Source organism: Triturus cristatus, chromosome 8 (assembly GCF_964204655.1).
Source record: "Triturus cristatus chromosome 8, aTriCri1.1, whole genome shotgun sequence".
Classification (NCBI taxonomy): Eukaryota; Metazoa; Chordata; class Amphibia; order Caudata; family Salamandridae; genus Triturus; species Triturus cristatus.
This window is the reverse complement of record NC_140591.1, coordinates 524,143,309-524,169,542: the sequence shown is the minus strand read 5'-3', so window position 1 is coordinate 524,169,542 and position 26,234 is coordinate 524,143,309. Positions and strand designations below refer to the sequence as shown.

The following is a 26,234-nucleotide window of genomic DNA, read 5'->3' as shown; positions in this document are numbered from 1 at the left end:
TAGATAAAAACACACACTTTACAATGTGCCAACAGGCACGGGCAGAATTTACAAGGGATTATGTACAAGACAGGGCCACCTGGACCACTGTCAGGAATTAGCACTTTTTAGATATTTAGCACACAAAATATATAAAATCACTGTAGCACAAAAATAATATGTATAGCACACAACCAGTACTTACTGGTATCGGGGAAGTACCACCTACGTAACCCTAACTACTTTAGGAGACTGTCACGCAGGGAACTAGAACCTCACTAGCACCACCTGTACTAGGAGAAAGCAACAACCACCTACGTATCGCAACACCTGTAGGGGTAATAGAACGTTACACATGATGCATCACATTCAGAGGTGTAGGGAAGGAAAAACACATGATGCCTAAAAACATTCAGAGGTGTAAAAGCAATGGCACATGATGCATCAACACACATTCAGAGGTGCAAGGAAGGAACACAATTGCGCAAAACTCCTATGCCACTACCTGTGGCAGTCCCTGGGCCAACTGGCCTGGAAGGGGCTAGGACGCCCTGCGTTCAACAAATTCAAGCTGCGCCAGCGGCGCAGACTAGAACAAGAATGGTCCCCCACCTAAACGTGGCAGCTGCCCACTAAGTGCTGGGCAGCTGGAAAACGAACTTCAGGCACCCTGCGTGCCTCTGGAGCCCTCTCCGGGCTCTGTTCAGTAACAATGTGCCCTCAAGAGCCTTCGTGGCTCAGCCCAACGTTGGAGCCTCACGGGCTCAAGGAGAAACAATGCCCCACACGTTGGAGTCCCTCTGGACTCTGCGCCACTCGAAATGCCCCCTAGAGCCTCACGGGGCTCTAAACCAATAGTGGCACCGTCGTTGGAGCCTTACTGGGCTCGAGAAGCAACACTCCGCACGTTGGAGCGTCTAGCGCTCTAGCTACTTATGCCCCTTCTGGAGCCTCACGGGGCTCGACGCACTGCCCCCGCACCCCCTCAGCACAGGCGTGGAGTCCCCCCAGCCCTTGGTACTCACCGGGCTGCTCTAGGGACTCCCGCGTCGGCTTTTCTCTCTCCGCTCTGGGGGGGAAGGCTCCGAGGCTTCTCTTCAACGCGGAGGGGCAGGCACCGACAATGTGCCTCGCGCCCCCTCCGTACCAGGTCCTGCCGCACTTCTCTCTCGGGTCCAGCGCGGGGTAGGCTCCCGCCTGGATCTTCGCTGCACAGGAGCGCGGGGTAGGCTCCCGTCCGCTTCCTGATTTCAAGTCGAGGCTTCCGTCCCGGGGCACGCCCCCAGGCTTGCCTGACTTCCGGTCACGAACCGGGCTGCAGCGGTGATCTCGGTGATTAGAGGGGTGGGCTCCCTCCGTAAATGCAATCCTCGGCGGGGTAGGCACCCGCCACAATCATAAGCAAAATAAGCGGGGTGGGCACCCGCAAGCTGAATCAAAGCGCTTCACAGCGCTACGAGGTGAGCCAGCGCTCGCAGCGCTACCAGGGATCCTAAAAGCGCTCCCAGGCTCTGAGAGACAGCCAGTCCAGGAAAACAGCGCGCCCAGCGCTATAAAGTCCAGAAAGCGCTCCCAGGCGCTACAAGCAGTGTTCAGCAACAAGAAAGGTCCTTCAGAGAGCAGGGGGCAAAGGCTGGGCCCAGAGCCAGCTCACAGGGCCCTCCAGCAGGGAGGCAGTCCCCAGTGGCGGTCTCTCCTGGCGCCCAGCAGCAGCAGGCCCCCCCTCAAGTGGATCCTGCAAGAGAACACCCATGTAAGGGGACACAGCCCCTTTTTATACAGTATAAGGCTTTGTCTAAGGTGCAGGGAAGGGGCGAACCAGTTCCAACAGGTTCCTGAGCACTTTGTTTTGCTCAGCCCCTCTCCCTATTCACTGGCAGGGCTAGGGTCATTAGACGCACCACAGGGGCCGGCGCCAGCATTGTGTGGGGGAAGCCCTGTCCTATTCAGGACCCAGGTACACTCCTCCCCAGCCATCAACATGCTAACTCCCCATTCACCACTGGGTGACTCCTCCTGACTCTGGGGAATTCCCTAGTCCGTCACCTGACCTCACCAGCCAATCGCCAGACAAGCCACACATTTCAGACTGCACACTGAAGTGCCCACTTCTAGAAGTGGCACTTCCACACCAGGTACATGCACGCCGCACACATCAACGCGCAGCATTCACTCCCACGAGTCCGCACATACCAAACACGGGCCTGCACACCCCACGCATCAGGAACTACCGGGACACATACATTCCCCCATGCATTCCTATGGGAGGGCAGGCCAACCTCACAACACGCACGCACTTTACCCTGAGACACAGCGGTAAAGTGCGCAGAAACCAAAATCCATTACACCAAGTCACAATATTAAGCAAAAAGTCTCGGGGGTGAACCTGCCAGAAGGGCCAAGTCCAACAGCGAGCATTTTGAATAGGGACGCACTTCCCAGGAGAGTAAGGAGCAGTGCCCTCCAGTGCGTGACATCTGATCTAAACCGCTGAAGAGGCCCCAAAAGATTTCTTTTGAAGAATAGCGTGGCATCAGGTGTAATAAAAATGCCCAAATATCGGAAACCCTGGGTGGCTACTGGAATGTCGTACCCTAGAGAACTTTGTGGGGGGTCCCCCCAGAGTGCGTACATCTGGGATTTGGACCAGTTTATTTGGTACCCAGAGTGCGCCCCAAAGATATGAAAAATGTGTAACACCCGGCGTAACGAGTGCGCTGGAGAGGCAAGATAGAGTAAAATATCGGTCTTCATGGTCACTCGTCCATTTAAGGCCTCTGATGTCCGGGTCTCCCCTAATCCAAACCGCCAGCGGCTCCAGCACCATGGCAAAAAGTGGTGACAATGGGCATCCGTGCCTTGTGCCACGACAGAGGGGGTAAGAGAAGAGGGGGTAAGAGATGGAGCGATGGTCGTTCACCGAGACGTGCGCCGAGGGTTGTGTATATAATAATCTGATCCATCCGATCAGCCTGGGTCCAAACCCCATACGGGTCAGTACAGCAAACAGATACTCCCAGGCAATAGTGTCAAATGCCATTTTGGCATCAAGTGCGAGCAAAATCCCTTCTTCCTCGAGTGTGTCTATACGCCCCAGTGCACCATGAACCCGACGCAGATTCCGTGCCATATTCCGACCTGGCATGAATCCCGACTCGTCTGGATGAATCAGATCACTAAGATAAGGGAGCAGCCGATTAGCCAACAGTTTGGCCAGAATTTTGGCTTCCACCGAGATCAGAGAAATGGGCCGATATGATGTGCAATCGTCCGCCGGTTTATCGGGCTTGTAAATTACTACAATGGTGGTTTCGCGAATATCAACCAGGAGAAGCCCAGATTCATAGCTTTCATTATATAAATTAAGCAGATGGGGCGCTAACTTCAGTGCCATTGGTTTGAGAAGTTCGATAGGGAGTCCGTTAGGACCCATCGCTTTATCGGCACGAATATCTTGAATTGCCTTCTGGATCTCAGTTACAGAAATATCCTCATCCAATGCCTCTCTACCCTACTGGGAGATACATGCTACCTCTATAGTGGCGAGGAGATCTGCTTGCGGAATTCCGTATACCTTCTCATAATGGGTCGCAAAGACGTCAGCTATGCCTTGCGGGTCGGTGATCAGATCATTGTTAGGCCCCTTTACTGCTCGTACCCATCTCGCTAATATAGTGCTGTTTTCAAGAGCGTATTGGGACGTGGCAGGATCACATTCTGGTGTAGTAGTTTGTCCACCAACCATCCCTGACTGTATCTTCCATTCACCTCATCCAGATGCTCCACGTTCTGGCCATCTAACCACTGAGCTAGCCATTGGAGTTGGTCTGCCAAATAATAAAGGTCAAAATCAGGGGTGACAAATGCTTCGTCTTCAGCTGCCCGTTGCACTATCTCCAGGGCCACATTATTCCGCCCTCCATCCCAGATCAGTTCCCGGAGTATTTGGTTTAAGTCTGAGAACCAACGTGAGGATAACACCACTGGGAGATTCACAAAGTGATACAACAATCTGGGCAACATGACATTTTCGAGAGAGCTATGCATGCCATTAGCGGCAGCTTGAGGGAACGCAAGAACTGTAACCTAATAATCGGGTTCAGGTTGTCTTCTCGTAAATCTTCTAGGTTATGGAAAATCTGGCTTCCCAGATATTTAAAAGAGCGAGGGGATCATGTCAGGCCCATTGGAAGATTCACTGGTTGTATGTGATCTTTCGTTAATCGAAAGGCACAGGTCTTAGATTTATTCATCTTAAGCCCTGCTAGTTCCACATATTCATCCAACACTGCCAGAGCCCGCTGTGCTCCCATATCCCCAGCTTTCAAGTACAGCAACAGATCATCGGCATAAAGAGAAATCACATGGTTCCTATGCCCCATCTGAATATCGATAAGGCGTTTCTGTTGCAGAAAAGCTGTCGCTAGCGGCTCTATTGCAATAGCAAATTACAATGGGGACCATGTGCACCTTTGCCTAGTGCCTCTATAAATATTATATGGTTCCAAGATCATACCACTTGTCCTAACTCTTGCGGTTGGATGCCTGTCTAATATTTTCCCCCACTTAATCCATCCTTCTCCTAGCCCCATTTGCTCTATCGTGCCTTCTAGGAAGTCCCATCTTACCAAATCGAATGCCTTCTCTAGATTTCTGGATAGTATGAGTGCGTCCGGGTACTGGTCCCGGTCAGGGTGGTGGAGCACATGGAACAACCTCTGCAAGTTCCCAGAGGTAGATCTGGTTGGCATAAACCCATTTTGATCTTTATGAATTAAACTGGTCATATATGGTTAGAGACGTGTGGTTAGTACTTTGCTCAGGACTTTAAAGTCAACATTGAGCATCGAGAGTAGGCAAAAGTCCGATACTTGTGGGTGCGTTTTTTTAGTCTTGGGAAGCGGTACGACCAACACAACTCTGGTCGAAGAGGACAGCTCCTCTTTATCCCAGGCCTCTGTGTATATCTCTTCTAATTTTGGTGCCAGGGTTTGAGCGTAGATGGCGTAGAATTTCCCTCTGGCCATCTCTTTAAGCGCTGCCATAATTTTCATTGCAGTTACCGGTCCCCACTGACACTCGTGTTGGTCAAGTGGTAGGACCACTAGGGGTAGGGGTGATAAATAATTTGTTATGGTCTCTCGCTTTTGCGTTCGTGGTTCACAGTACAGTTTGACATAATAAGACCAGAATGAGACATTTATTTCTTTAGGGTTGTGTGTAATCTCCTCCTCTGTCAATTGTATCTGAGAGATGGGGGCTCTCCCATGTTCAGGATGTATTAACCAAGCAAGCAGTCCACCCGCTCTACCTCCCTCCGTATGCACCCGCACCTTGTACTCTCGCATGTCAAAGCATTTCGATCTTTCTAGTGCTTCATCATATTTGTGTTTTAAGTCCCTCAGTTTCTCCTGAGCGTCACCTTCTTTAGTCAGATGAGCTTCCCTCTTGTGTAGCTGTATTTCTAGGTTGGTAAGTTCCCCCGAAATGTCCTTCCTCTTTCCTACCTTGTGGCCCATGCATAGTCCTCTTACCACCAGCTTGAAGGCCTCCCACTCCGTCGCCCGGAAGTGGTTGTGTCGTGATTGAACTTGAAGTATTCTGTGATAACTGTCTGTTTCGATGTGCGAAACCAAACATACTCCAGGAGGGCTGGATCTAGTCTACATGCGGGGGTTAATGTGGGCTCTGGTATGGGGCGAATACGCCTTGACAGTGGGTTGTGATCTGATATAGTGCGCCCCAGGTATACTGTGTGGGTAATGGTCGGTCCCAGATTTTTGGAGCAAGTGAGCATGTCTAGTCTAGTATGTAGTTTGTACAAATGGGAGTAATACGAATAGTCCTGTGTGTTTCCATGTTGTTGCCTCCAGATATACCTATCTCCCATCTCTCCAACCAATCTCGTAACCCTTTAGTTACCTTAAATACCGAGGTGTCATTCAGGGGGGGAGTTGACATCCATTTCTATGTCGGCGGCACAGTTGAAATCCCCTCCAAGCAACATGTGGGAAGTGTCAAATGTGGGGAGCTGTATTGACAATCGGTGTACAAACTGGACTTGGTCATGATTTGGTGAGTAAATACTCCCAAGTATGATCACGGACCGTAGCCAGTATCAGAACATATCTGCCTTCCGGGTCTATGAGAACCTTGCTCACTTCAATGGGGGTAACCGCTCTGATCCATACTAATGTACCCCTTGAGAATGCAGAGTAAGTATTGCCCTATAAGTGACTGCGCCATCTACGTCTCAGTCAGGCACTTTCTTCCAAGGTATGATGTGTTTCCTGCAACATCGCCACTTGTATGAGGTAACTTTGAATTTTGTGTCGTTTCGACATTGACCTCATGCCTCGTACGTTCCAGATCATTTTAACTTCTTGATGTAATAGCGGCATGACAGGGATCGTCTTGATCTAAAACTCCCCCTCGCCCTACCTCTTCCCCCCACCTCATGTGGGCATATCAACGTGCGGCAACGACAACCCTTCAGAGACCACCATATTTCTCAACAGGTAATTCCCTCTTCCCAGGGCAGCTTCGCAACAGCTGACCGCCGAAACCTGTAAAATGTAAAAACCATTAGTAAACGATTGTCCCTGTTATCCACGCAGGGGGGACTATCTTGTTGGGGGTGTGCAAGGTGTTGGTCAATGAGTACTTTGGCTTTATAGGCCTCTATATCGTTTGTATGACGTTACAAAGCATGCCATTACTCGGCATGCCATTACAACGCATACCTTTACCCCGACTTGCTGTAGGGGGTGCGCTGGAAGTTGGAATAGTATAATTTACTATTCCAACTCCAGTGTGTGCAACAGTAGGGAAGGTGTCGGAGTTAAATTCAACCAACACCTTCTAACCCGTGCAGCAAGCCTTTTGCGTTGTAACGGCATGCGGGGTACTGGCATGCGTTGTAACGCATGCATTGTGACCATTGTTTCCCCTCTATATCTTCTGGCAGGGATATAGTTCCCTCCTGCCGTCAGTAACCCTTGCATCCTATTTGTTTTTTACTCACGTGCTCCTTTTACAGTATCGCCATAGCCAGATTAAATTATGTGATCAGCTTTTTGTTGAGTCACATGCGGCATAGCCACTTCGATTCTGGCTGAGGTCCCTGATTCAGATTCTTCTGTACTGTGTATGAGGTTTTTCCAGAGCTACCTTCTCCGTATGTTGTGTGAGAACCTCCGACACAGCCTGCAGGGCCGCCTTTCTCTCTTGTGCAGTCTGCGATGCGCAGGGTTTGTGCAACGGGGTCCTTCTGGATGAGTGTCGTAGCCGCTTTCGTTGTGGTTTGGGTGGTTTAGAGCCGTTTGGCCTTTCCTGTGCCATAGATCCACTCTTCCTGTATGTCTCCAACCAAACCCACACATCCTCCGGTGAGTCGTAAAAGTGTGTAGCTCAATCCACGGTGATTCGCAATTTTTCTGGGAACGTTAAAGAGTATCTGATTACCTCTTCTTGCAGTGCTTTCTTGGCTTCCAAGAAGGTAGCACGTTGGGCTTTCACTTTAGCAGTAAAGTCCGGGAAAATGGATACTTTACTATTGTCTACAGCATTTGGTCCATTAGCGTGGGCCTGCTGTATTAAGATGTCACGATCCTTATAATGTAAGAGGTGTGCCACTACTGACCGGGGAGGCCACCCCGGTGCCGGCCGGCGTGATGGAACTCTGTGCTCGTTCTGGAGCAAAGAAGGATGTAAGCAGACCTGGTGCCACCATGGTCTGCAACCATTCCTCCAGGAAGGCTACCAGTTTCTAGGGTCACTAATAGGCACCATTCTTGCTGTAAGTGTATAATACGGACTGCATAAGCATACACTCACAACCTGTCACTGTCCATAGAACCATACTGACAACAATAGAGGAGCCTGCCACTGACCATTGGAACATCCATTGACAGCAAGTGAGACAGCTGTCACTGAGCATAGGAAAATACACTTACAGCCAGAGAGTTGCCTATCACTGAGCACAGAAGCATACACTGACCGCAAGAGCGCCCAGTGGCTGCTTATAAAAAGATACACCCCCTCAAGAGAGTGGCTTTTCATATAACACAGAAGCAGCCCTCTGCAGTGTTTGAATCTTGGGTTACTACACACAACGAGAGAGGTTCCTCTCTCTTACTGACTACAGAAACAGACTCTGAGAGGAAGAGAAGGACTACCATGGTAACAAGCCATATCCAGATACACAGACAGTCAGAATATGCTGTATTTGTTATTCTATTTGATGGTTCATACAGACTCATGGTCTATTAAATGTATTTATTGTCAACATGGTAAATGATGACGAAACCATAATAGAACAAGCATTGGCATAGCCAATTGGTCTCGCTTTTATTTTCCGCCAAGACAGGGCGCAGGGTAGGGGGGGCGGAGTTGCTGTGGTGGTGAGGAAGAACATTTCCTGCTCTATTCTTCCTGTTAACTCCATTGAGGGCTCTGAATCCCTTGGTTTTACGCTCAGACTGTCTCCAGCTCAAGCACTTAAGGGTCTGTTGGTCTATAGGCCTCCTGGCCCGGTGGGTTCCTTCTGGGAGGACCTACAGACAGCCATCTCGGAGCTGGCGCTGTCTGCACAGCATTGCTTGCTGGCAGGCGATTTCAACTTTCATCTCGATGTCACGGACGATCCGAATGGGGTTAAACTGCTGGATATTACATCTCCGCTTGGCTTGGCAGCGTTTGTGTCAGGGCCTACACATGAGAGAGGGCATACCCTCGATCAAGTGTTTTCTTCTGTCCCAATTGTCGACATCGAAATACGGCCGGTGCTCTGGTCGGATCATAGATTGATTGGGTTTTCCGTGTTGGAAAATGGGCGGTCTGACATCTGCGCCCCCACGGTGCCCAGAACGGCCTCGAGAGCGTTGTACAGAGTGACGCCTGATATGTTGGAGCAGGCGCTCACGGAACATCCCTGTCCCCTCTCGGGGGATCCGGAAAGAGACACTGAGGCCCTGCAGCTCTGGCTGACTGAGAGGTTAGATGATCTTGCACCAAGGGTAACCCCCCGGTCCTCGGTGATACGGCAGTCGGCGCCGTGGTTTACGGAGTCGCTGCGTTTGGCTCGCAGTCAATGCAAGGTTGCTGAGCGGGCCTGGCGCCTTCAATACGAGGGGGAGGCCAAACTCGCCTATAGATCGGCGGTGAAGGCCTATCATCGTGACATTCTTGGTGCCAAGCGGGAATATCTTGCCAGGAGGATTGAGGCGGCGGCGAACTCCTGTAAGGAGATCTTCACGATTGTGAAGGAGTTCACGGCCCCTTCCTCCTATTCACCCCCCCCTGTATCATCGGATGCGTGGGCATGTGATCTTGCCACTTTTTTCACCGACAAGATCAAGGCAATTCAGGCCTCCTTCTCGGAGAGCGTGGCGGAGGGTTGCTGTGGCCTCGGGGCAGGACTTGGAACATCGTCCCTGCCTACGGCAGTACTGGCTGACTTTCCTCCTGTCTCCAGTGATATGTCCCGGGCTCTGCTGGCCAGTCTCAAATCTGGCTCCCCACTTGACCCCTGCCCTGCCAAATTTTTGGCCGGGATGGCGGCAGTGGTGAATCCCCTGGTCAACCCGATCCTCAATGCCTCCTTGAGGGAGGGGAGTGTCCCTCGCACCTGGAAAAGGGCGATGGTGATCCCCCTTCTGAAAAAGCCTGGTCTTGATGCCGAGGTCTTGGCCAATTATAGGCCAATTTCACTTCTCCCGGCTCTGGCTAAGATCACCGAGAAACATGTTCATGGTGTCTTGTCGAGCTTTTTAGAATCTAACAATTTGCTCCATCCATCCCAATCCGGGTTCCGTCCGAACTTCAGTACGGAAACGGCGTTGGTGGAGGTCTCTGAGATCATCAGGGAGACCTTGGATGTGGGTGGCAAGGCCATGTTAGTCATGTTGGACCTGTCGGCGGCCTTTGACACCGTCCCCCATGAGGCGCTCCTCGCTAGGCTTCATGACATCGGCCTAAGGGGGACGGCGTTCAGATGGTTTTCATCTTTTCTGGAGGGCCGCCGCCAGACGGTCTGGGTGTCCCAGAGCTCCGCCGAGATGCCGCCATTGGGAGTTGGGGTTCCACAGGGGTCTGTATTGAGCCCGACATTGTTCAACATCTTTATGTCCCCCTGGCGGCTGCGGTGGAGGCTTACGGAGCCCAGATCGTGTCCTATGCCGACGACACGCAACTCCTTTTCACATGTGCTAAAGATCAGCCATTTGATGGGGAGAGAATACGGGACTGCCTGGATATGGTCTTTGGCTGGTTCCAGCGGAACAGTCTAAAGGCCAACTCCAGTAAGTCGGAGGTGTTATTCTTCGGCTGTGTCATCGATCCCGAGTGGCGGCAGGGGTGGCCGGCCGCCATGTGTCCCCCGGCACAATCTTCCTTGGTGGCCATAAATCTCGGCGTTAAGCTTGATAACAAGCTTTCTCTCAGATCGCATGTTCTTGGCCTGGCCGGCGCCTGTTTCGGTGTTCTGAAAATGCTCCGCAGGTTTCTTCCACTACTATCTGCGGAGCATAGACGGATTACGGTGCAGGCGCTTATCGGATCCAGGCTAGACTATGCCAATGCCCTTTTCCTGGGTCTTCCAGACTATTTGGTCCAGCGTCTGCAGGTGACACAGAACTCTGCAGCGCGCGCAATCTTTGGTTTGCATAGACGCGCACGGGCTTCTGGTCTTCTGCAGACGCTGCATTGGCTCCCGATCCGAAAGCGGATTATGTTCAAATCCTTGACGCTGGTACATAAAGCTCTGTTTGGCTCAGGCGCAGGTTATCTGCAGAAGAGATTGGCTTTCTATCGCCCTGCCCGCTCACTGCGTTCGGAATCCCTTTTCACGGCTGTGGTTCCACGCGTGAGGAAGGCTCGGATTGGGGGGCGCTCTTTCAGCCACAAGGCCTCCCAGCTGTGGAACTCGCTCCCACGTGTACTTCGCAGTACTCCCAATTTGCTTCAATTCAGAAAGAATCTGAAGACTTGGCTTTTTAATCTTTCTGTTTAGGTGGATTTTCTTCCTTTTCTCTTTTAGGGCTCCTGTTTTTCTTGTTATGTTGTTATACACTGTAGCTGTATGTGGAAAGCGCCGGGACACTCTTTTAGAGTAGCCGAGCGCTATATAAATGCATCTTAACATAACATAACATTATAAGTGTTTACCCATGCAACAGTTGATGTTGTTGCACCAAGGATATTGTGCTGCATAACTAAATACTTATAAGGTCCCAAAAGCGAGACCTATTGGCTATGCCAATGCTTGTTTAAGCTCTCTGTTGTTGACAGTGATGTGGTTTCCACGATTTAAAACTTCAAAAATAAAATAGGTACACTTCAAGCACAGCTATCTCTTTTGCCCCGTGGTTAATCGCCCTATTAAGACAGGTAAACTGGCAGTTACTCCGAGAAACACTGATAATCCTTACATTTGTAATGGGAGTCCTGGCAATTACCAGCCCCACTAGGCAGTGTAACTAGGATGACCACTTCCCTCCAGATTATTAAGGACACAGTTTATGGTTCTGGATGCTTAAGTCTTGTTATGCTTCAACTGAACTAATTAGACTGCTAACACAAATAAAATCAATGATTTGTGACTGGAAATTTAAGGACTAGATACGTTGTCCGTAATAACCTGCAGTACAGTGATCAACCTCAGCCCACAACACTCAAAGAAGGTGAACTCAAGCATTTGCGGCAGACAATCCGATTACATTTAACGGAGATCAACCGCTTTTTGGAAGGTGCGGAAGATTTGGAACGCGGATGACACCCACTCCAGTCTGTGGAAAGCGTTTGGAACTTTGGGAGGGTAAAGCGATTCCAGGGAGGGTAAAGTGATTCCAAGGAGGGTAAAGTGATTCCAAGGAGGGTAACAGTCACTCTCTGGACGAACGCAAGATACACCTAAAGCTCTAACATTAACACAGTTAAATGTTTCGAGCGACTAGGAAACCGCATTCTGTTGCGCTCTCCTGAATGATCGAGCACACTAATGCCACAAGCCCAGGCAAAAAAATTAATACTTGCACCAGCTGTTTAGTCTGCACAATGTTTGCAGGCTGCATTAAATTGGGTCGGGCGGTACCCTAGTGTCTCGCCCAGGGAGGGGGAGGGGGTTGTGGTAGTGAGGACGACACATCTAGTGAAGGCGGGGCGCGGGGGATTTGGGGGTCATCATGACGCACCTTAGGAGTAGAGTTTACAGCTCACCTGTGGAGAAGTGTGTAGTGGGTAGGCCAGCTGGCAGGTACCGTGGCAGGAGAAAGAGTCACCCAATGTCGGGATTACAAGCAATCTTACCTGTTTGTTGCTTGTGAGATGATTTCGCAGAGACGTTATGGACCAACTTCCCAGTACCCCTACTAATAACCTTGTAGAAAAAACACTAAGGCTATGCAGTTGGGATTTAGGGAGGAGGGCCGGATCCTGGACGTTAGATGTTCCTAGTTGTCGACCTGCAAGACAATAAGGAAATGTATAACTACCTATAGGCCTACATTAACCTAAAGTACACCATTACCTTTTAACTAATATTATTGACTGTGCTCAAGGTACTTTCCTACCTGCGAACCAGAAGTTTTTAGCGTTGCGTCCGTGTAGTCGTCGTGAAGAGCAGATTGGAGGGTGCTTGTGATGGTTGGCGTAGTATTCGGTGAGAAGACCGTGGAAGAGAATGATACTTTAGATGGTTGTCAACTGGTACCTAAAATAATGGATAAACACAGAAATAAGTTACTGATTTTCTATGTCAGTCTTTCTATGCCTCAACTAGAATGTTCCCTTAGTGTTTAATTACTTCACTTACTTCTTTTGAATTCCAAGCATAACATTCTTCACGACCTGTATGTAAAGAAAAGGGGAATAACAATGCCTAACACACAGCAAGTCAATTACTGTATGACTTCACTATTCATTACTCAAAGTCCGTTTTTTCATCTGAGTTATTAATTGTCTTTTCTCTTTGCAGAAAAAAGGAGTTCCAAAAATTGTTTCAAGAAACAGCATCATGGTAAGTTTAAAGTCTGTCGCTTCCTGCTTTCTTTCGTAGGGCGCCTGACAAAGAAAACTTTCACTTAGCTTTTGTTTCTTTCCTTCTTAGCTTCAAGAATGCTGCAACTGCAACCCGACCAGCGGTGAGGAAATCGGAGCGTCTTTGAAGTCTGGCGTCTTTCCTACGAGGAGCTGACAAGCGGACATCCGTACGCTCCAAAAGGCAGTAGGCAAAGTGTCTTCTCGAAGGTGGGTGTGGCAATAAATAGTCTTGCCACACCCAAGGAGTTTTACGTTGGAGCACGTTTCACGTAACGTGCGTTTTGAGAAGTTTGTCTTCCCTTGAATGCGCGATGCGCATTGCACAATGCAGAGTGAAAACGAAGCATTCCCCCATGGATGCCAGCGTAGTGCTTGAACACAAACATTGATTAACTAATGCCTCATCCCTACAAACCAGCAAAACACATCATATGGAGCGCTTCATAAAAGACACAAAACTCTGTGACATTAAACATACAATCCAAAGCTTGTACAGTTTAGACTAATCAAATACATACAAACACAATCCAATTAAGGTGTGCTGGAAGCAGGGGACAGGGGTGGGTTTTAATCAGGGAATATCACGCTTCTTATATAAGCGTTTATGAACCATGTCTCTTAGTTCTTTTGATACAGAGAGAGGGCTTTAAGAATGGTGGCACAGCACATCATGACACCCAACACGAAGTTGAAGTCATCCGAGGAAGAGGGGGAGTCTGCCCTAATCGTCAAACAACAGCCTAGAAATAGGAAAAGTGCTAGAGGAACACGTACAGCAGCCATCTTATCCGTCTCTGTGTTCGGTTGTTACTGTGTTGATGGTATAGACTTTCGCATAGACATAGATGACGGCACTGGCGCACGAAGAGGACTCCAGTATGTGTGAAGGAGGCGACCATGTTTGAATGTGCATTTTGTGGCTAATAGAAAAACATTACACAACAGAAAAGTTGTGAAGCTGAAGAAATTACTAATAATAATTTAAAAAGTAGTGTTCAATACATTATGTTTAAAACATGTTATGAATCAATTTTTTTGCGCGCAGTTACTTTTGATAATGTGTGCAGTTGTTAATGTAAAAAAGTTAAGCTCTATCTTCAGGAAACTTTCTGTGCATGTTCAGAGAATCGCAAAAGTACATTTTCACTTATTAGGGTTTGAATTTGTGACCAACTATATCCGCAAGTCTTATCCAAGGACTGAAAAATGGCAACGCGTGTTTGCTGAACGGATTGTCTGATGAGTTTGCGCTGGTGAAACTGTATTATTTGATTGGCTTCTTTAGTCACTGAAATCTGCCCGTGCGGTCGTGTTGCAGAGTAAGTGTACACATGGATACATCTACGTGACATGCTATAAACAAGCATTGGCCGCGCGGCCGTGAAAGTGACGCGGCTGCGAAAGTGAAAGTGATCACACACTGCGAGCGATGCGCTTAATGAGCATGACGAGGAAAGCCAGATGGCACCTCTGCTCGTAAGCGTGCGCCCGCGCGCGTAACCGCAAGCTTGAGGCCAACAAAAGCGTCTGGTAGCATTTTCTGAAACCCACTTACTAACAGTCTCACCAGAGCAGCACATGCGCTGGCTCAGGCGAGACCTAAAAAGGGAACATGAGGCACCTTTCAAGGGGCAGGCCTTACCCGCCTCCAGGAGACTCCACTTACTCAAGTCAAGTCAAATGTTATTGTTTTAGTTAATTAAAACCGTAACAATGTTTACAGATGGTATAAACTGTTGTCATTAGCTAGCATCTTCTAAAATAAATCTAAAAGGATACATTGTTCACATCGTGCAATCATTTCTTTGATAACTTTCGTGCATCCTATCTATACATTCATTGGTGCGGGTAAAAGTACATAAAAGAAGCATCTCTGCTCCAGCGGATAGAAACGAGGGGGAAATTGGAAGTGCAAGTTAAGGGACATTTATAAATGACAATAAAACAATGATTTAAAATTTAAAGCAGTCAACCATCAATAGTGTTCTCTCCTGCAGTCCTTTGGCGATTTTCCAACTGAGCACACAGACTATTAATAGAGGTTAAAAACATAATTTCTGTGCCTTTACGTGTTTACTGTCAGCGTATGGAAAAATAGATACAAGGCTATAAAACGGTCAACTGACGTGTATGATGGCCAGCCGTCAATCATGCTCTATTCCTCACACCTTTACATGCTTTTTGTCTTTGCACACAAGTTGGTCGTCGGAGGTCAAACATCGTAATTGACCTTATTGCATAGTCTGCTGCATGTTTTACCATCAGCGAGTAACAAGTACTTTGAGCTAATCATGACAAGCTGTATCCAAAAACTTTACAAGTTTACAGTATAATTATGGATCCCCGGATTAAAAAAGCTATGATGGCTTCCCTGCATGTACGTAAAAGCCTGTATTTAAAATAGGTTTTTAAGTATTGTTGTCTAAGCCTTTGTAGTCCTGGTCAGATACAGATCAGATGTATAAGATCCTCTTTCTTATCATTGCAATGCCTGCATACTGTCAAACCAGTGTATTTACATGTTGGCACGTGTTCTAACGCTGGAATGTTTACCATATGTAGAGAGAGGAACCTGTGTTTTATGCATGCTGTGGAAGGAATAAGCATGTACAGGGCAGCAGACAGGTTGGTATACTGCTTTATTACCATACATGCATGTGAACGTGTTTTTGTCTGCTAGCAAGTAAATAATTTTTGTACCTCTGTTTGTTGCCCTTTTAAAGGTATCACATGATGCCCATATTTCTGTGAGACCTAATTGCTTGATGGAAGTATACAAGAACTTATGATATTCCGATGACTGATTCTGTGGAAGAGTTAACTATAAGGCTTGATTTAGGTGATTTAGAGAACAGCTAATTTAATTCTACTTTTTTATTGCTACCGCTCTTCTGGGTAGGTCTTGTTTAATGAGGGCAAGTTCTAAGCGGATTTGTGTAGTAGGGGAATTCTGTGGTAAATTGAATACTCGCCTAAATGTGTTTAACCAGTCCCAGGATGCTTGTTTCTGGTCCAGGGAAGACCTGGTTTTGCTGTTCGGGCTGGAATGTTCCCATGTGGAAGAGGGAGAAGTCTGATTTGCATATGGCTGGGCCTGCATTGGGGTAGCGAAGTGAGCTAAAGAACGATGATGGATTCAATCCAGATCTGTGACTTGGGGTGAGTGTCTGAAATGTTTCAGCGCTCTGTCCATCATCTCCTTGTGTTAGCTTTGTTTGCCCTAAGTTGGCAGGATATGCCCAGACATGGGTCCCTTGCTCACTTTCCACTAGATTCAAGCTAGCCTGGCTGATGAGGGGTGTTACCCCGAAACCGGTCCCTGGATGCTTGTTTCCGGTCCAGGGAAGACCTGTCTTGGCAGTTCAGGCTGGACTGTTCCCATGTGGAACGGGGTTGAGACTGATTTGAATATGGCTGGGTCTGAACTCCGGTGGCGAAGTGAGCTAAAGAACCATGATGGATTCCACCCAGGTCTGTGATGGTGGTGAGTGTCTGAAAAGTTTCAGCGCTCCGTCCATCATCTCCTTGTGTTTGCTTTTATTTGTATCATATCCAGTATTTACGTATCCCGACCTTTCTTCGCTACGCTTGCATAAATGATTGTTGCCATTAGTTTCAAGGCGATTACAGTTAAGAGCGGCTGGAATGATGGGCTGTTTAGCTTCCTTGCCAGGGTGGTGAATTCATGAATTAGAGCGGTCTCCTTCTGCTTAATGTATTGTTTTTGTTGAATGAAGCTTCCTCTTGAGTCTAGGTATAGGCCCAGGTATTTGTATTGTGCTACTGGCTCAAGGTAAGTTCATTTAATTGGAATCGTGGTGTTCAGTGACATTGTTTTAGTATTTGCAACATTTACCTCCAGGTGATTGTTTCTTACATAAATAGAAAGCGTCTTTAGGGATTTTTGCAAGCCCACTTTAGTTTGACTGAATAAAATGATATCTTCAGCATGTAAGTGGGTGAGCCAGAGAGGGTCCAAGTGTGGGGGATGAGAATTTGCCTGCTCCAGCATTGGTGTAAGAACTGTCATAAAAAGGCTAAAAATGTGCGGTGCTAAAATGCACCTCTGTTTTAGGCCTTATTTTGTAGGTATCTTTCTAGACAGACTAGTGCCTTCTCTTAATTTTATTTGCACCCAGGTGTATGTGTACAGCAAGCGGATGGCTCGGTATAGTGTGTCTAGTGGGCCCCACCTTTTCAATTTGAGCCAGTAGCTGGCAGTTGATGCAATCAGGAGCAGCTTTAAAGTCTATAAAGGCAAGATGTTGCTTGTGTTTAAATTGCTTGCTCTGATCTAAAATAATGGCAGTTGCTAATATATTTGTTATTTTGCCTACTCCATTCTTGAAGTCAGTCTGGTTCTGTGGAATGATGTTGTTTTTATCCGACCAGATGGTTAGGTCATTTACCAGCAGGGATGCATAATGTTTAGCCTCTGAGTCAAGGAGGGCAATCAAGCGACTTGTTTGCTCTTCTTTGCAGCAGTGAACGTGACCTTCACCAAGTTGGGATATTTGTCCAAGGTCAAACCAAGCGTCAAAGAGGGATGGGCTTCCCAAAGTCCATTGTATCATTTAATTTTAAAGCCCCGCTCCTAAAACAACTTTTAGGCAGTTATCGTATCAGTAGAGCAGAGGGAAGCCACTCCTTAGTCTCTTTGGGGAGCCCGTAACAACACAACAATGAGCAATTCAGCCCCTACTCCAGGGGTGTCATCAGATGGCTCCTCTCACCTCCTCATCACCCGAGACTCTCCCAGGCAGCTGCAGCGAGGGCCGGGATTCCAAGATAGCTGAGCCCTGCCTGATAGAATCTCCAGTGGGAGGGTGACAACATCTTTGAACAGCAAGTAGTAACTTGACAAACGGACTAGTTGTCTGATCCGACTATGAATCTATTTAAGGGGTGTTACACCCCATACATCCACCCCCTGAAGATATACCCCCGTGTAGAGTTTCTTCTTCTCTGTGGTGCACTTGGTGTGTAAGGGAAGTAGTTCTGTCTTTCAATGTTCAGGAGCATTCCCCTTTTATAATTTGTGAAGTGAAAGCGAGACTGCACAATGTACAATGACACCAGCCATTGCAGCAGCAGATTTATAATAGCCAGCAGTGACGGCTGCTTCCATTTGAAAGTGGTGGGCGAATATTTTCACCCACTTACAGGCATTGTGAGAAACTAGCAACTCTCATTCGTGATCCGTTAGAAACAGTGTTTATTATAGTCCATGATTGAGAGTTCTGGAGCTGAGGTTGAAGCCAAGGTAGTGTGAGTTTTTCACACTTTATGTAAGTGGGTAAAAAAGCAGTTTTAAATTCAAAAGAAATAGCATATTTACCCACCGCCTTGTTTTCCTCTCAAGTGCCACTGTCCATGCGCCGCAGCGCCGGGACCCAGATTCAACTCCCCTAACCAATCTAGGCACTGCTTTCATGCTGCTAATGATACTAACCAGCATGATAGAAGCGCGAGTATTGGTTCGGACCGGGCTGACACAGTGCCCCCACAGACACTGGAGGCCTGTACCTGCTCTCCACCCAGGTATCTAACACACTTCAGGTGGAGAGATTTAAAGTGTGCATGTCATACTGGCCTTCACAAGACATGCAAACTTTAAACTGGAGTACCCACCACTCCTTCCTGCGGCTGCCAATCAGCAGCAATGGCCCGCCCTGCCCTGACACCCGGCTCGAGCTGGACACATTGAAAAAAGAAATTGTAATAAAGTCATTTTATTGCAGTTTTATTTTTCATGTTTGCTGCACTCACAGCATGGGCAGCGATGCTACTTCACCCTAGTGGAGGAACCTCTACTGATCAGCAGCAAGTAAATACAGTGAAGTGACTGTCCGCACACGTGGTGACTGTGTGTGACCTCTCAAGGCATCATACAGCAGGAGAGGATGTAGCTCCTGAAGTGCTCTAGTAAGACCTGCCTTTTTAAAGTATATCTTATGTATATTTCTTCGTCATTCCACTGCTGTACAGTGACCCCTTGCCTATATATCTTTTCTCTGGCTCTCCTCTGAAGCCTGTAAGCGCCATCTTCTTACCGCAAGGTAGGGTACGTTATTTTGGAGAATCCGGATACATTGTGGGACGCCTTATTATAATTTGCACTTTTTTCACAAGGGTTGGCCTGGTGAAAAGTTTGCACTCTTTTTGCAGTAGTATACAACTTTAGCTAAGTTTGAATTTTTCATACACTTCTCTTATTGATTCACAAGGTTGTTTAGGAGACACGGGGGGCATATTTACAAGCCCCCACCACCAGAGGAATGTCACTTTTAGTGATATGTGCTTCGCCTTATTTACAAGGCAGCGTTAATCCACTTAACGTAGCTTACCGCTGCCTTGTAAATAAGTCACCATTTCACGCTGTACTTAGCGTGAAAGGGGAGGGCAATGGGTGTTATTGTGGGCGTTCCACCGTAATACCTATTGATTTTGATGCTGCCCAGTATTTACAAGGGCAGCGTAAATAGGAGGCAGCGCCAAAATTAAGACCAGGGAAAACCTGTTCTTAAACAGGTGAAACGAGGAGAAATGCTATAATTCTCCTCATTTTTGCTGCTTACATGTGTGCAGCACACATAGAAACCGCAAAAGCCTATTGATTGTTTATGTGCAGGAAGGATCACCTTCCTGCACATAAACAATCTTTGAAAAAAATGACATTCTGTCACTTCTATGTGTGCTGCATTATGCAGCACACATAGAAGTGACAAAACACCATGTAAAGATTGTTTATGTGCAGGAAAGGGACACCTTCCTTTTTTACCTTCCTGCACATAAACAATCTTCCCCTCAACACAGGCTCCCTTGCACTATGGTGCAACCGTGCCTGCGCGCTAGGCTGCTAAAATTAGCGCCCGCATAGGGCAGAAACACAGGGCTGCACCATATTGTTGTAAATATGGTGCAGCCCTTCGTTTCGGAAGTGGCAGAGTGCGGCATTAAGCCAAGGAGGCTAATGCCATGCTCCGCCGCTTCGTTTTAAATATGCCCAACAATTTGCTTTGTGTTTTTGCAAAAGGAGCTGCAGTGCAAACACTCGCTAGTACTGCACAGCAGGCCCTGAAGTTTTGTTGGTTTCCATAGTTGCAAATCACTTTGAGACCCAAGCAAATTTGCAAACGCTTTTTGCATTAGGTCCCAGGCAGGTTGGTTGTTGCTTTGCTTTTCATCATGCACATTCAGAATTAGTTTCTATGTTACGTGTGTGTTTGCATATGAAAAGAAATCAAAAGCACAAACACAATATATATATAAATCTCAACATTTTCCTAAGATGCACGGTGAATCTTAAATAGCTCGAGATGGTAAGAGAAATGTAAATGTGGTGAACATTTTTAGGGGGAAAATTAATAGCCGCCCAAGTATATTTTATTGGTAACATAATAGGAATACTAAAGGTGCACTGTTAGTGAATTTCTACCTAAACCCTGGAGAGGATTTAAATGTTGTCTAAAACACATCTACAATATGATGTTGCTCTCTGCCAGAGCGCAAGTTATTTTATGCTCAGAAGTCAGGTCACAGCTTGCCTCCATCTCAGATATGCGACCCCGGCCCATGTCCTTGGCAGCCTTCTCAATCCCGAGTTATACTCTTTCACGCGCATTTTATGCTCCAATAAACCTCCCTGCTCCTGTCCCCGCTTCGGCCGCCATGTTCTCGATCGTCGCGCGCCCATACTAGTCCACGATTTAATTTCATCTCATTCGGGTTGCTGCACATCCGGAGGCTGAATGATTCAGCCACCTCGCGGTGCTCCTACAAAGGTTAATAAACCGAGGAACATTTGTGTGGTGATCATAAAAAGTGCATCTTGTTTATTAGTGTCCTGGAATACAGAATGTAGCCTCTTGTGACCAATTTAGTGATCACGTAAAAGGAATGCAGAATGAATAGCGAGGCCCTTCAGCCACTTTGAATGGCCAGTGCTGAGTGCGTATGCATCGTTTTTGGCTTAAATTGGTGGAGCTAATAAAACCCATGTGCTCTTCAGGCGCCCAAGAACAGACACTTGCCATTGCTGTATCTCCTAGACTAACTTTACCAACAGAAACAGGTACCTGACACAAAGTTACGCCCCTCTGCTCCCTCCCCCTCTGTAGAGTTGTGGGCCCTAGGCCCACATGCTACCAAATAATGACATGCACACTAGCAGCATCGTTAGTAAACTGGCCATGAGCATGTGCACCCGGGCCCTTCTATTAACAGGGTCACGTCACTCGTGACGCTTGTGATGGTTGGTGTTGGGTGCATCTGTGTCGAGCCCTCAAGGGAGTGGCTGATAAACTCAGTGCCTGCTGAGACACTAGAACGTGTCCAGCAGGACACTACATTCCTCCTAAACTTTATTGAAAAACAAAACAAACACCAGTCCAACCTGTGGGGGTAAACACCAATCGAATTAACACCACGGGGTCCATCAGCCTCTAGTATCGTGCAGCGGGAAGACAGCAGACATGGGGCTGGTGACTAGGACTGCAGCAGGACATCTTCGCTTGCACTCATAATTTAAACTAAGCGGCTCAGGACATGACTACTGGCTTGGAGACATCAACCACACTCTTGCAGCCTAACAGTGGAAACCTGTCCGTTGGTTTGAAGTCACTTTACTCTGCTGACGTTGAGGATGGTCTGTGGTAGGTCACAACAGTTCATAAACAGGGTGCGTCATGAGCATGGTTGGTGTCCATGGTAAAAGTTCACAAATTTGTTGCCTGATCAACTGAAGCCTCCATTGGACGAGCTTATCGCATCTTAGAGTCCGTCAGGTGGGCAATGTCAAGTCCAACTCTCCCGCCATGGGGAGGCCCCTTGTCTGGGTTGCCACAGGACTGGGTGTTGGCTGCGCTGGGGCTGTGTGTGTGCCTAAGTGGGGGCAGCTGCAAAACCACAGAGGAGCCAGTGCCTAGTCGCTCGCACAACCGCAGGGGTGGATGGATCTTGGTTGAAGACATGCTGTCTCTGCCGTAATTCGGATGCAAGTCAGGGTAGCGGGTAGTCTCTGGTTCTTCTCCTTAGTTGGCGTGGCTACAGTGTGGGACTCCGGTCCACATGTTCAGTACTCTATGGATGGTAGTGTTTGACACACTTGACACCGACCGGCGTGTTGGCATGCCAGCCGTGTGGTGAATCTGGACATTTGAAATGACTTGCCGTGCTGGGTACAGGCCTTTATTTCTTGAGTCGATCACCTGGAGCTGGGGTAGACAGGCGCTTTCATTTTCTTTGGGGAGGAATGTGCATCCATGCGCTTGGATGTCGTGGGCTGCTGAGCCATCGGTGACAGTGGTGTGATGGGCACGCTGAGAAACGTGAGGCAGAGACTCTATTTGCGCTTACTTTCGGTCTCCCGCTGGGCGGTCGCCAGGTCAGTCTCGGGTTGTCACCCACTTCACTTGCTGTTGGTGTTGGGATGCGCTGCTTCAGCAGGTCGAGTTTTTCTTCAACATAAGGCCCGGCCGCTCACAACTTCACCTCCTAAACTTGGTTGGCCATCAGATTCTAAGTGTAGACCATCCAGTCACACTTCCATATTTCCTGCTGGGTGCAGTGGCGTGCACATGGCAAGGATGATGTGGTTAATTAAACAAAAGGAGATGATGGACAGAGCGCTGAAACGTTTCAGACACTCACCCCGGTCACAGATCTGGGTTGAATCCATCATCGTTCTTTAGCTCACTTCGCCACCCCAGTTCAGGCACAGCTATATGCAAATCAGTCTTGACCCTGTGCCTCATGGGAACAGTCCAGCCCAAACTGCCAAACCATGTCTTCCCTGGACTGGAAACAAGCATCCTGGGACAGGTTTCGGGCAAACAGCCCTCATCAGCCAGGTTAGCTTGAATCCAGTGGCAAAGTGAGCAAGGGACCCACGTCTGGGCATACCCTGCCAACTTAGGGCGAACAAAGCAAAAACAAGGAGATGATGGATGGAGTGCTGAAACTTTTCAGACACTCACCCCTAGTAACAGATCTCGGAGTTAAATCCATCATCGTTCTTTAGCTCACTTGGCCACCCCAGTTCAGAGCCAGCCAGGTCTTCCCCGGACCGGAAGCAAGCCTTGTGGGACCGATTTCAGGGTAACACCCATCATCAGTGAGGCTAGCTTGTATCCAGGTCCTAGGATGCTTGTTTTCCAGTCCAGGGAGGACCTGGCCTGGCATTTCGGGCTGGACTATTCCCATGGAGAACAGGGTCAAGGCTGATTTGCATATGGCATGGTCCAAACTGGAATGGCGTGGCGATCAAAATAACGATGGATTAAACCCAGATCTGTGACTGGGGTTAAATGTTTGACAGTGTTCAACATTCTGTCCATCATCTTTTTGTGTTGCATTTTCACCCTAAATGGAAAGGGTATGCCGGGACATGGGTCCCGTGCTCGCTACACCACCGGTTTCAAGCTAGCCTGGCTGATGAGGGGTCATGCCTCGAAACGGGTCCCAGGATGCTTGTTTTCTGGTCCAGGGAGGACCTAGCCTGGCAGTTCGGGCTGGACTGTACCTCTGGGGAACAGGGTCAAGGCTGATTTGCATATGGCTGGTTCCAAACTGGAATGGCTTGGCGAGCGATGGATTAAACCCAGATCCTTTAATGGGGTGAATGTTTGATAATGTTCAACATTCCGTCAATCATCTTTTTGTGTTCCATGAAGGGCAATGTCATTAGCAACAGGATAAACAAGGTGGCCTTTTGCAGTGTGAGAAATATGGTAATAGGAAGTGGGCAGCATGCCAACCCTATACCCTGGATTCACTTCAGCACAAAGTTCCAAGACCAGAAAATGACCAGTGAGATGCTCAAATGTGGGTGTTTGACTGAAGCCACAGAGCCAATTAATATGACTAATCTCACAAACTTAAAGGTCCAGACAGTGAGGCTTTGTTATGCCCTCATAGGTCATACACACCCACTAATGCTTGTCAAAGGTTACACTATCCATGTTTCCGAACATTATATTTAATTTAAACAAATGGATAGGAAGGTTTCTGCATCAACCAGAATCTGTGAATTCCACTTTATACATGAAGTCTGGTAAGCACCTACAAAAGCACAACAAATGTGATGGGGAAATGTTTTAATTAATCTCAGTCACTGATGTCCTGCATTCCTGTTCATTTTTCACGCGGTACTCCACAAACTAATACAAGCATTGGCAAAGCCAATAGGTTTCGTCTCTGCGGAATCTATTGGTTTTGTCCATGTTTTTTGACATATTACAGAGCAGTGCATGCTTACACATTGAAGCATGGCTTAAAGTTAGAAAAAGAACAATAACACGGTCAATGCAGTCTACGTCATAGCTCTTTTTAAAAAAACTTTTAAACTATGTTGTGTGTTTTTTTTAACTAGGGTGTAGGCTCTGAGTCCACCAAAGCAGCACTCCCTAGCAAACGTATTACAGTAACTAAGTCCACACACCACTATCTTTTGTATCTACTTGGTTGTCAGAAAATTGACCAAAGTTGTAACAGTAATCAAAGGATAATAGCAGGGCTTAAAGGCCAACTTTTTTGAAAGCATGCTGTGTCTCTACCAAAGACTGGTATAAATCATCTACTATCCACATGTGCTTCCCGAATTGCATCTATGTATTGTATATAAGCCTCGCTAGAACAGTGTTCTCCCTTAACCCCAAAATCCACTCACACGAAAAAAAATTGCTAGTTCACATGGAAGGAATTACAGTCCTGCAAAATAAACAAATCCTTAAGGAGCCATGGGGCTGATACAGCGCAACTTCTCTTTTTATTTGTAGGGGTGCGTTATAATCATGGTTAGTCCGCATCCACATATAATCTGTTGTACTATGTTATTGGAATGTGAATTGTAATAACGTGTACAAAAATTGGTGACTATGCCCTAATAGCTGCACATCTGTCACAAAGTCATGGATAAATTGAAATAACACAATGTCAAATATTTCCAGCATGCGGTGGTGCTGTGATGCTACGCACCGAGCCACCTTAGGTGCCAATTAGCCGCACCTTGAAAACAAAATGCAGTACTGTATCCACAAACAATAATGTACTCCAGCACACACAATCCAGTTTGTCACAATAAGTCCATTCTTGCTAAAATTATGAAGAAATGATTACATCCAATGCAAAGGAGTTGAGTTCTTCCACACCGTTTTTACTTTGGAGAAAAGATTTCAAACAGTATTTGTCCAAAGTAGAACCACTGACATGTGTTTCGTGCTCTCTGACCTTTTCAAGGCTAAGCATAAAAGAGGTTCAACGTGTTTCTAGAGTACCCTTCAGTAACAAAGACATCATGAGGTTGTTCCAGTAATGGACTGACCCATGACTCGAGTCCCCCGTGCGAGCGATCTTCTGAATGTCCCGGGGAAGTGTGTGGCGTGACCCTGATAAGCCCGCCTTCCACGATGTCCGGGGTGAGTAGAATGCCTAGCTATATCTTGAAGCCGATCATAATAATCGTGATCTGTGTCATCATATTACTGGGTGCTGTCAGAGCTTAGAAGGGGCATAGAGCAAGACAGGTTGAGAATTCTCTTAGACGGCAGGAAAGGAGAATGGAGAGACTGCAGGACAGTCACTATGAGAATCTCAAAAAAATGGAACAGTTTAGACAGGGAAAAATGGCTACTACCTCTGTTTAGGTCGGTCTGTTCTGCAGGGAGATCAATTTTACAGAGAAATGAACTGATTGTGATGACACTAGTCATCGGGGGGCTGATAGGGCGCATCTTCTCCTTTTATTTGTAGGGGTGCGTTATAATCATGGTTAGTCCGCATCCACATATAATCGTTGTATTATGTTATTGTATTATGTTATTGGAATGTGAATTTTAATAACGTGTAAGTAAAGTGTTAGAGTTTTTCTTCATGTAACCAAAGAATTCACGTAGTAAATATACGTATTTAGGTAACCATATATGTGTGAAGTATATTCATGACTAATGAACGTATTTTTTATAAAGGCTCCTATGATGTGTGTATATTAATAGTTCATATATGAATGTTTTTTAAACGTGTCCACTGTTCTTATGTTAGCCGAAAACTTGGTAGGCCTAACTTTCGTTTCTCTCTGTTTGCTCTCAGGTTGAAGGTTGTTAATTAGAATTTATGTGCTTGTGAAATTCTCTCCTTTCACGTTTCCAATGCAGGAGCAAGAATTTGTCCTCGTTAGTTTGAATAACGTCTTTGTTTTAGGATTTGTACAACCTAGGGAG

General features: G+C 47.2%; 1 long non-coding RNA gene across 1 annotated transcript in view; it reads left to right on the top strand.

Annotated features, from left to right (window-relative positions):
* The window catches only part of LOC146802418 (uncharacterized), a 57,843-nt gene extending 43,050 nt beyond the window's left edge, over window positions 1-14,793 (top strand). Inside the window, exons 2-3 of the long non-coding RNA XR_014967386.1 lie at window positions 12,953-12,994; window positions 13,085-14,793. This is a non-coding gene — a long non-coding RNA (uncharacterized LOC146802418). The remainder of the gene's footprint in view (window positions 1-12,952; window positions 12,995-13,084) is intronic.
* The last annotated feature ends 11,441 nt before the right edge of the window (window positions 14,794-26,234 follow it).